At 40.4% G+C, this 11,750-nt stretch overlaps 1 long non-coding RNA gene across 1 annotated transcript; it reads right to left on the bottom strand.

Moving 5' to 3' along the window:
* Positions 1-3,551: 3,551 nt before the first annotated feature.
* LOC115773888 (uncharacterized) lies at positions 3,552-7,194 on the bottom strand. The gene is made up of 3 exons (XR_004019129.1): positions 7,062-7,194; positions 3,949-4,005; positions 3,552-3,622 (listed from the first exon to the last, which is right to left on the bottom strand). It is a non-coding gene; the product is annotated as an uncharacterized LOC115773888 (long non-coding RNA).
* Positions 7,195-11,750: the final 4,556 nt, after the last annotated feature.

The raw sequence follows: 11,750 nt of genomic DNA, 5'->3' as shown, positions 1-11,750 counted from the left end.
CCCTGATGTTCTTTCAAATTACAGACCAATTTCTAAATTACCATTTTTATCCAAGGTTCTTGAAAAAGTTGTTTTTAAGCAACTTCAAGCATTTTTAAGTGAACATGGAATGTGGGAAAAGTTTCAGTCAGGTTTTAGAATGCGTCACAGCACAGAGACGGCTCTTTTAAGAGTTTTTAACGATCTGCTTTTAACTGTGGACTCTGGTAGTCCTGCAGTTTTAGTACTTCTAGATCTGTCAGCTGCCTTTGACACTGTGGACCACGAGATCCTTCTATCCCGCCTAGAACATGAAATTGGCATTAAAGGCACGGTTCTGACTTGGTTCAGATCTTATCTTACTGATAGAAGTTTCTCTGTCCATCTAGGAAACTGTTTTTCTACCACAGCAAAGCTTTCTTGTGGAGTGCCTCAGGGGTCCATTCTGGGCCCAATTCTTTTCTCATTGTATATGTTGCCTCTAGGGTCGATTTTTAGGAAACATAATATTTGTTTCCACTGTTTTGCTGACGACATCCAGGTGTATATGCCCATCAAACTGAACAGCAGAGATCCATGGGAACCCCTGCTGAACTGTCTAAGTGACATCAAGTCCTGGATGAGAAACAATTTCCTAAATCTTAATGAAAGCAAAACCGAGGTCATATGCTTTGGTAAATTTGACCCCTCAAGCTACTCCTCTGGCACTCCGAGTCATTTGGCTCCTCACTGTCATGATGCTGTGAAAAATCTGGGTGTCATTTTAGATAGTAGTTTTAAAATGGAGAAGCAAGTAAGTGCTGTTACCAAAATCAGTTTTTACCAACTCAGAGTTATTGCCAAGGTAAAACCTTATCTCCCACAGCAGGACCTGGAAAAAGTTATTCATGCTTTTATTACTTCCCGCCTGGACTACTGTAATTCTCTGTACTTTGGCATAGATCAATCATCTGTGCGCCGCCTGCAGGTAGTCCAGAATGCGGCAGCTCGTCTTTTAACCGGTTTAAAAAAGCATGAACACATTACCCCAGTCCTGTCATCCCTTCACTGGCTCCCTGTCCGTTTTAGAATCGATTTTAAGATTTTATTGCTTACTTTTAAAGCCTTAAACGGACTGGCACCTTTGTATCTGTCTGAGCTGCTTCACTGTCACACCCCTGTAAGAGCTCTGAGGTCATCGAACCAGCTGCTCTTACAGAGGCCTAAAACTAGACTAAAACAGAGAGGTGATCGAGCTTTTGCAGCAGCAGCACCAAAGCTATGGAACGATCTACCTCTCCATATTCGCACAGCTCAGACGATACACACATTTAAATCTCTATTAAAAACACATTTCTTTTCCTTGGCATTTGGCTGCAGTGCTACCTCCTTTTAGATGATTGTTTTATGGTATTTTATGGTACTTGTTTTAAACGTTTTAATTTTTAATTTTCTTATGTTATTTATTGTTCTTAATGTTTTTATTTATTTATTTTTATTTTATTATTTTATTTATTTATTTATATATTTTTATTTTTATTTAGTATAGTCCTTGGGGTTACAGATCTTGTACAGCACTTTGGTCAACGTCGTTGTTTTAAATGTGCTTTATAAATAAACTTGACTTGACTTGACTTGACTTATATTTATTTACCAGTGGGGCTGCAACTATCAATTTTAGTAATCAAGTATTCTATCAATTACTCCATCAATCAAGTAATCGAATAAGAAATAACTTTTCGTATTAACAGTTCATCTGCACATTTTAACTTCCGCACAGCAGTTTCCCTGTGTGAAACAAACAGGGTGGATCGAACAGCTCCAAAGTTCTCTTTTCTTCATGTTGCTGATCAGGTGTTGATGAAGGACCTCCAGCTGTTTCCCAGTAAAGGTTTTAAGGTGGTTACAGGAGCAAACGCTGCTGCTTTGGACGTCTTTCGCTCCACCTGAGCGGACCCTCGCAGTAACTGCTCCGCCTCTTTGCACTTGCTGCGCGTGTGCAGACAGACTGCACATAAAACAGCTGCTTTTGCTTTTTTGTTTTTTTTGGGGGGGGGCTGCATGAGCTTTAATGATGTCATGCACCAAACCATCGCTAGTGCTCTGGCAGCCCCCCCAAGCAAACTGTGGTTATCGCGATGGTTCTGGTGGCTACAGGTGACGTAAAGAGAACATAACAGCTGACATTCTCTGCACAGCGAGCAAAACGCGCGCGCGCAGCCACACACGCGCACTCACAGCACAGAGCAATGGAGACGTGGAAAAACTTGTCAGCGATGATCCACTCGCGTTAAATCATCCCTGAAATTTTCATTTGATCTTCATTTTTCTACTTACTTCTCCTCGCGTTCATGCAGGCTGTCATTTCGATTTCTGTAGCCCGAGAAATCAAGCGCGCGCACGACCGTAGGGAGATCAGTCGTGCACATTGTGAACTTTCTGTGCTCTGTGGTACATTGCAAATTGCAGTGAAATAATACACGCACAAGCAGCGATTTAAAAAGAACAGCGATCTAGCCAGGGAGAAGTCCGCGGGGCGGGCTCCTGTTTGCTAAATGCAGTGAGAGAAGAACTCCGAAAGTTAAGGTGAAATCCTCAGCCCGGTGCCAGGGCAATCAACCACTAGCTAGAACACTGTATACTTTATGTACGAGCCTTTCTGCGCCTGTCCTGTGACCATATTTATATAATTTCATTATCACTGGTCTTCCATTCATATGTGTCTATCTATACTGATATGGACTGGGTAATGTGTTAGGAACGAATGGATGCTCCAGTCTCGCCAGCTGCTGTCCACTGTGCCAGGGGGTCAACATGGTGAGCTCTGTGGTGAACAAGTGTCTCAGTCCTCAGCAAGTTTCCTAAAGGCTCCGTAGTTGTCATTCAGACTCCCTTCTCTATATTGTCTTCATGTTCACGCACTCATAATGTACAAGCACCTGTCTGTATTCACTGCAATCCAAAAAAACCTTTGTCATCTGATAAAAATAAAGTGTTTCAGCTTATTGCAGGCATGTGTGTATTTGCTTCCTATATAAAGAAAATGGAACAAAGAGCAGAATTTTAAAAGAACTTTTAATTTTTAATAATTACATGTTTAAAAAAAATCATCATTTTTTGGTGATCTTTGCTGCTTCATCTGAAAAACAAAATTAATGGGTTGTAATTAGACTCTGATTTCTTTTCTTCTTTTTTTTCCTTAGCCATTTAATTTTGTTATTGCATTCATACATTTGCTCATCAGCACAAAAATGTATCATCTCAGTAAATGGTAATATTTACTATATTTTATTCAGTAAATATTAAATGTTAAAGATATTTTCTCAAAATGATGATGACTTTCTAGACTTACTTTTGGCACGTTCAACAAACGTCCCATAGCCGGCATCATATAACAAATTCAAAATGCAGGTCTGCGGGACCAGTGGGGCCATAAAAAAGATGTTTCTCCTTTTTATGGCGCTGAAGAAAAACAGTGGCAGAGAAGACATGGAAACATGATTAAAGAAGATAAATACAAACACAAGGCAGGAAAGTCAATCTGTGCGTGTGTGTCAGAATCTTACAGTGCTGTCAGTCCCACTGCACTTATGCCGTAGTAGACAGCATAATGCTGGAAGAGCAGGCGACTTCTGCCCTGCATGAGGGCCAAGGTGTAATCAAACTACACACACACACACACACACACACACACACACACACACACACACACACACACACACACACACACACACACACACACACACACACGCAGAGTCAAGAGTGCTGCGGACCCACTTGCCACTGGGACACAAACTTCAATACAAAAGCAGTAATTTCAGGTCAAAGTAATATCACAAACTAACCACCTGCTATTACCACTTTTAATTCACTTTGTATATAAATAAATACATTTATATAAATATGTAACTGTACACTGAATTTCAGTTATTACTGCGCCCCACACTTTGGGAAACACTGCTCTAAAACATTAAAAATGCTGATACCTACTCTTTCATCAACCTCCCTCCGCACACTCTCAGAGGAGCCTTGTCCCATTATTTTTTTCTGTGAATCGAAATATGCAGTGTTAATTAGTGATGGGCAAAACAATGAAGCATTTGTGCCTGAATTGTATCGAGGCTTCGAAACTATCTGAAAAACCATCTTCACAGTGACACCTGCTGGCAAATTTGGTTATCGCCACATCTCTATAATGCTGTTTAACGAAACAATGACTGAGACGAGCCCTGCACAAGTCCAAACAAAGCTACTGATTATACTTGACTATCAAGAATGATGTTCACCGCAATGGTTTGGAGAAACAAGGAGACTGTTAAAGTAAGCTGTGACTGTAGTGAACAGAGCGCTTGAACAAGTACTATATTCGCTCGGTTAACATTCGTGAGCCTCTTACAGTTGCTTAGTAATTGACTGTACCAGTCGCAACAGTCATTTTCACATCTTCACACTGACCAGTACCTTTATAAATGTGAGGAAACACGCCGTCCTCCACTGAGCGACCTCTGAACCAAACTTTATTTGTGACATATACTAGTGTGAACGTCGTATCTTGTGACATTACTGTAACGTCTGACCAAAGCTCGGAACCTGCAGCCTTTCTTCTCCTGTTTATGGGACATTTACACCAGAAGCCTCAGTGGGAATAAAAAAAGAAAAAAATTGTCATGAGAATTGTTAAGGAACAGATGGCCTGGATGTGTTCTTTTGTTTGTTATTTTGAATAAAAAAGCATTTGTTTTCAGTAGGAATCCTCCTGCTGTGCAGGTCACAGGTTGTAGTGTCAGCTTATGGACGGGCTTCGGGGGTCCAGGCCTATCTTGTCAAGTCTCTGTGCCCCTGAAGCTGAATTCTACTGATATTTAAAAAAGGAACAAAAAAGTTAATCCTGGGGCCTCGGTTGCCTCGAAGGAGCAGGAATTAAACACCCAAAAGCCTCGCTTGGCCATGGTCGCGTGATGTGGGATCCGAGCTCAGATGGGAGACAGTGGCGCTAAAAGTGGGTATGCACTATATGCAATGCATAGGGGCGCTGCACAAGAGGGGGTTGCCAAAGCGATGCGACGAAATTATTTCTCTAGTCGGCATTTTCTGTATTTAAGAGCTGTGCGCATGAAATGATCAGTAACAGAGGAACGGTGCTGATTAGGCACCCCCTGTGCTCCTTCACGTCCCCTCCTCCTGCCCCCCCCCCCCCCAAAAAATAAATAAAATAGTGTCCGCATACACCTCTGAAAGTAGCTGCGGTCCTAATGGGAGACGTACCAAAGGCATTCCCCAGATTTTGCAAGTGTGAAATATGTGCTCACCATGCTGATTTAGTTCAACATGCTAATACAGAGAAGCACACACACACAAAAAAACTGTGCGCCCTTCTCTTCTATAAGAACCATGGGTTTGACTGCTCCAAAACACAATGACACAAAACAAAGAAGTGAGTTATACTGTTATAGAGCTATACTGTTTATACTCAGGTTTACACAGTGTTGTGAGCTGCCAGTTGGGCTTCTTTTGGGCTTGTTTTCATAGAGCTGGTTGCTTGTTTCTGTCGCGAGATCTGGCAACACTGTTGGGAAGCTCGACGCAGTGTTGAAATCAGGGTCCCATCCCTACTCTGCTTATTTGGCACTTGAGTCAAATGAAATCTGCCATGAAGTGGCTATGTTGACTGATAAACATGACAAACCTTTCTTTTTACAGAAGGCGAGTTTATTCAAGACTTTGCTAGGAAAATAGCGGAACACATTTGAACAATGAAGGCAGAGTTTGCTAGTTTGCCTGGCTCGGAAAACTGGCACCCAGAATTGAACTGCTATCATCACATGTTAACAGAAATAATAGAAATTGACATTTTATTAATTACACATACTCCGTGTACATTTTGGTTATTGAAACAGAAAGAAAAAACAGAAAACGGACCGTTTTTCGGTCCCTCTTACCCAGTCTGCAGAAGCTGCTTCTCTTTCCGTTGCGAGTGGGAGGGAGCAGCGCTGTTGCTGGGCGAAAATCAGGGTAGAGGCGGGAAAATCCAAGTACGTTTGGTTTTCAAGAATACTTTTTTTTAAACAACCTTTATTTATCCGTCTGTACAAACAAGGCATTTAAAATAACAAATAGGTAAAGTTTACCTGTCAAGTTTTGTATTTAAAAATACGGGAAATTTTCCACTGCTAAAAATAGAAGTCGCTGTATGACGTCATTGCCTAATTTGCATAATTGTTCATTTGGCTGTACAGTGGTACCTCGAGATGCGAGCTGCTCCACATGCAAGTTTTTCGAGATACGAGCCGCGGCTCGAGCAAAATTTCTGCTCTAGATACCAGCTTAGTTCCAAAATAGGAGCGGAGCTTCAGGACGCCACCGATAGTTGGCACGTCGGCGCCACAATCGTTCTTCTCACGTTTTACCGGCGCAGCAGAGTCAAGTAGTATCCAGTGTTGCCAGATTTTGCGATAGAAACATGCAACCAGCTCTGTGAAAACAAGCCCAAAAAAGCCCAACTATCAACCCAACACTGTGTTAAACTGAGGCCGCTTTTAAACAGTATAGCTCACTTCTTTGTTTTGTTTCATTGTGTTTTGGAGCAGTGAAATCCATGGTTCTTAGCCTCAGAAGAGAAGGGTGCACAGGTTTTTTTTTTTTTGTGTGCGTGTGTGCTTCTCGGTATTAGCACGTTGAATTAAATCAGCATGGGCCTATGATACGTCTCCCATCAGGACCGCAGCTACTTTCTGAGGTGTATGCAGACACATTTTTGTTTGTTTGGGTGTGCGCCCGGTCAACTTGTGGCGGAGCGATAAACAGGAAACGGGGGTTTGGAAGGGACAAACTGCCTACTACTCGTCTTTTGCTCCCTGCCTCTCTCCTCAGCCGCTCTCCGTTAGCCGCGCTCATCTGTCGCCAAGGTAAGATTCTATACATTTTTCTTTTATTTATTTTTCATGTTTCATCTATGTATAATTGTCTTTTTCTTAATTGAAAACATTGATTTTTTCATAATTTTGGATATTTCGGGGACTTGTCAAAGGGCTGGAACGGATTAAATCTATTTCCTTTATTTTAAATGGGGAAAATTTGTTCGAGATACGAGCTGCTCTACTTACCAGCTCGGCTCTGGAACGAATTAAATTCGTATTTCGAGGTACCACTGTAGTTGCAATCCAGGCTGTAGGAGAGAGGAAAAACATCTTTGGAAAAGTGAAGAGAAAAACACCATAAATACGTTTGGAGCTATAAATAAACTTTATGAAATAAATAACTTTATTGCTTTGCGTTGACCCAAATTACATAGATCACTTTTGTCCCATATTGTTTAATGTTAGAATATCAAATTTAACGAAAACACTGTGGGGTTCCTCCTTTTTTATCTGGGCCACTGTTGCCAACGTTTGTAAGAAAACTCGCTGTCGGCTGTCTCAAAGGTTGATAAAGGCCAAAGCGAGGTCCAGGGATGGGAACGTATATATATATATATATATATATATATATATATATATATACAGTATATATATATTGCATATATATATATACTATATATACTGTATATACACACACACACACACACATATACATATATATATATATATATATATATATATATATATATATATATATATATATATATATATATATATATATATACATATATACATATATATATATACAGTATATATATATTGCATATATATATATACTGTATATACACACACACACACACACACATATACATATATATATATATATATATATATGTGTGTGTGTGTGTGTGTGTGTGTGTGTGTGTGTGTGTGTGTGTATGTATGTATGTATGTATATTCAATTCAATTCAATTCAATTTTATTTATATAGCGCCAAATCACAACAAACTGTTGCCTCAAGGCGCTTTGTATTGTGGGTAAAGACCCTACAATAATACAGAAAAAACCCAACAGTCAAAACGACCCCCTATGAGCAAGCACTTGGCGACAGTGGAAAGGAAAAACTCCCTTTTAACAGGAAGAAACCTCCAGCAGAACCAGGCTCAGGGAGGGGCAGTCATCTGCCGCGACCGGTTGGGCTGAGGGGAGAGAAAGACATGCTGTGGAAGAGAGCCAGAGATTAATATCAATTAATGATTAAATGCAGAGTGGAGTATAAACAACGTAAATAAGGTGAATGAGAAACAGTGCATTATGTGAACCCCCCAGCAGACTAGGCCTATAGCAGCATAACTAAGGGATGGTTCAGGGTCACCTGATCCAGCCCTAACTATAAGCTTTATCATAAAGGAAAGTTTTAAGCCTAATCTTAAAAATAGAGAGGGTGTCTGTCTCCCGAATCCAAGCTGGAAGCTGGTTCCACAGAAGAGGCGCCTGAAAGCTGAAGGCTCTGCCTCCCATTCTACTCTTAAGTATCCGAGGAACCACAAGTAAGCCAGCAGTCTGAGAGCGAAGTGCTCTGTTGGGGCGGTATGGTACTATGAGGTCTTTGAGATAAGATGGTGCCTGATTATTCAAGACCTTGTATGTGAGGAGAAGAATTTTAAATTCTATTCTAGATTTAACAGGGAGCCAATGAAGAGAAGCCAATATGGGAGAAATATGCTCTCTCTTTCTAGTCCCTGTCAGGACTCTAGCTGCAGCATTTTGGATCAGCTGAAGGCTTTTCAGGAAGCTTTTAGGACAGCCTGATAATAATGAATTACAATAATCCAGCCTAGAAGTAATAAATGCATGAATGAGCTTTTCAGCATCACTCTGAGAAAGGATGTTTCTAATTTTAGAAATATTGCGCAAATGCAAAAAAGCGGTCCTACATATTTGTTTAATATGTGCATTGAAGGACATATCCTGGTCAAAAATGACTCCAAGATTTCTCACAGTGTTACTGGAGGCCAAAGTAATGCCATCCAGAGTAAGTATCTGGTTAGACACCATGTTTCTAAGATTTGTGGGGCCGAGAACAAGAATTTCAGTTTTATCTGAATTTAGAAGCAGGAAATTAGAGGTCATCCAGGCCTTAATGTCTTTAAGACATTCCTGCAGTTTAACTAATTGATGTGTGTCATCTGGCTTCATTGATAGGTAAAGCTGAGTATCATCTGCATAACAATGAAAATTGATTCAATGCTTTCTAATAATACTGCCTAAGGGAAGCATGTATAATGTAAATAAAATTGGTCCTAGCACAGAACCCTGTGGAACTCCATAATTAACCTTAGTGTGTGAAGAAGACTCCCCATTTACATGAACAAATTGGAGTCTATGAGATAAATATGATTCAAACCACTGCAGTGCAGTACCTTTAATACCTATAGCAAGCTCTAATCTCTGTAATAAAATGTTATGGTCAACAGTATCAAAAGCTGCACTGAGGTCCAACAGGACAAGAACAGAGATGAGTCCACTGTCAGAGGCTCTAAGAAGATCATTTGTAACCTTCACTAATGCTGTTTCTGTACTGTGATGAATTCTGAAACCTGACTGAAACTCTTCAAATAAACCGTTCCTCTGCAGATGATCAGTTAGCTGTTTTACAACTACTCTTTCAAGAATCTTTGAGAGAAAAGGAAGGTTGGAGATTGGCCTATAATTAGCTAAGACAACTGGGTCAAGTGATGGCTTTTTAAGCAGAGGTTTAATTACAGCCACCTTGAAGGTCTGTGGTACATAGCCAACTAATAAAGACTGATTGATCATTTTTAAGATTGAAGCATCAATAATTGGAAAGACTTCTTTGAACAGTCTAGTAGGAATGGGATCTAACAAACATGTTGCTGGTTTGGAGGAAGTAACTATTGAAGTTAACTCTGAAAGATCAACTGGAGCAAAAGAGTCTAAACAAATACCAGCAGTGCTGAAAGCAGCCGAACATGAAGAATAATCTTTGAGATGGTTATGAATAATTTTTTCTCGAATGTCTAAAATTTTATTTGTAAAGAAATCCATGAAGTCACTACTAGTTAACGTGAAAGGAATACTCGGCTCTACAGAGCTCTGACTCTTTGTCAGCCTGGCTACAGTGCTGAAAAGAAACCTGGGGTTGTTCTTATTTTCTTCAATTAATGATGAATAGTAAGATGTCCTAGCTTTACGGAGGGCTTTTTTATAGAGCAACAAACTTTTTTTCCAGGCTAAATGAGCATCTTCTAATTTAGTGAGACGCCATTCCCTCTCCAGCTTTCGGGTTATCTGCTTTAAGCTGTGCGTTTGTGAATTATACCACGGAGTCAGGCACTTCTGATTTGAAGCTTTCCTTTTCAGAGGAGCCACAGTATCCAAAGTTATACGCAGTGAGGATGTAAAACTATTGACGAGATAATCGACCTCACTGGGAGCAGAGTTTAGGTAGCTGCTCTGCACTGTGTTGGCACATGGCACTGAAGAGCATAACAATGAAGGAATTAGATCCTTAAACTTAGTTACAGCACTTTCAGAAAGACTTCTACTGTAATTAAACTTATTCCCCACTGCTGTGTAATCCATTAAAGTAAATGTAAATGTTACTAAGAAATGATCAGACAGGAGGGGGCTTTCAGGGAATACTGTTAAGTCTTCAGTTTCTATGCCATATGTTAGGACAAGATCCAGAGTATGATTAAAGTGGTGGGTGGGCTCCTTTACATTTTGAGAGAAGCCAATTGAATCTAACAATAGATTAAATGCAGTGTTGAGGCTGTCATTCTCAGCATCTACATGGATGTTGAAATCACCCACTATAACTATTTTATCTGAACTGAGCACTAAATCAGATAAAAAGTCTGAGAAATCAGACAGAAACTCTGAGTAAGGACCAGGTGGACGATAGATAATAACAAATAAAACAGGTTTTTGATTTTCCCAATTAGGATGGACAAGACTAAGAGTCAGGCTTTCAAAAGAATGAAAACTTTGTCTGGGTCTTTGATTAATTAATAAGCTGGAATTGAAGATTGCAGCTAATCCTCCTCCTCGACCTGTGCTTCGAGCATTCTGACAGTTACTGTGACTCGGGGGTGTTGATTCATTTAAACTAACATATTCATCCTGCTGTAACCAGGTTTCTGTAAGGCAGAATAAATCAATACGTTGATCAATTATTAAATCATTTACTAGCAGGGACTTGGAAGAGAGAGACCTAATGTTTAACAATCCACATTTAATTGTTTTATTTTTTGGTGCAGTTGATGAAGCTGTATTATTTATTGTTTTTGAATTTTTATGCTTAAATAGTTTTTTGCTGATTTTAGCTTTGTTTTTTGGTGGTCTGGGAGCAGGCACCGACTCTATGGGGATGGGGTTTTGGGGGGATGGCAGGAGGAGAGAAGCTGCAGAGAGGCGTGTAAGACTGCAACTCTGCTTCCTGGTCTCAACCCTGGGTAGTCAGTTTTTAGGAGGGTTAATAAATTTGGCCATATTTCTAGAAATGAGAGCTGCTCCATCCAAAGTGGGATGGATGCCGTCTCTCCTAACAAGACCAGGTTTTCCCCAGAAACTTTGCCAATTATCTATGAAGCCCACGTCATTTTTTGGACACCACTCAGACAGCCAGCGATTCAAGGAGAACATGCGGCTAAACATGTGGCTCCTGGTCTGATTGGGGAGGGGCCCAGAGAAAACTACAGAGTCCGACATCGTTTTTGCAAAGTTACACACCGAGTCAATATTAATTTTAGTGACCTCCGATTGGCGTAACCGGGTGTCATTACTGCCGACGTGAATAACGATCTTACCAAATCTACGATTAGCCTTAGCCAGCAGTTTCAAATTTCCATGAATGTCGCCTGCTCTGGCCCCTGGAAGACATTTGACTATGGTCGCTGGTGTCTCTAGCTT

The sequence above is a fragment of the Archocentrus centrarchus genome, chromosome 24 (genome assembly GCF_007364275.1).
Source record: "Archocentrus centrarchus isolate MPI-CPG fArcCen1 chromosome 24, fArcCen1, whole genome shotgun sequence".
NCBI classification, from domain to species: Eukaryota; Metazoa; Chordata; class Actinopteri; order Cichliformes; family Cichlidae; genus Archocentrus; species Archocentrus centrarchus.
This window is presented reverse-complemented; position numbering and strand designations above follow the sequence as displayed.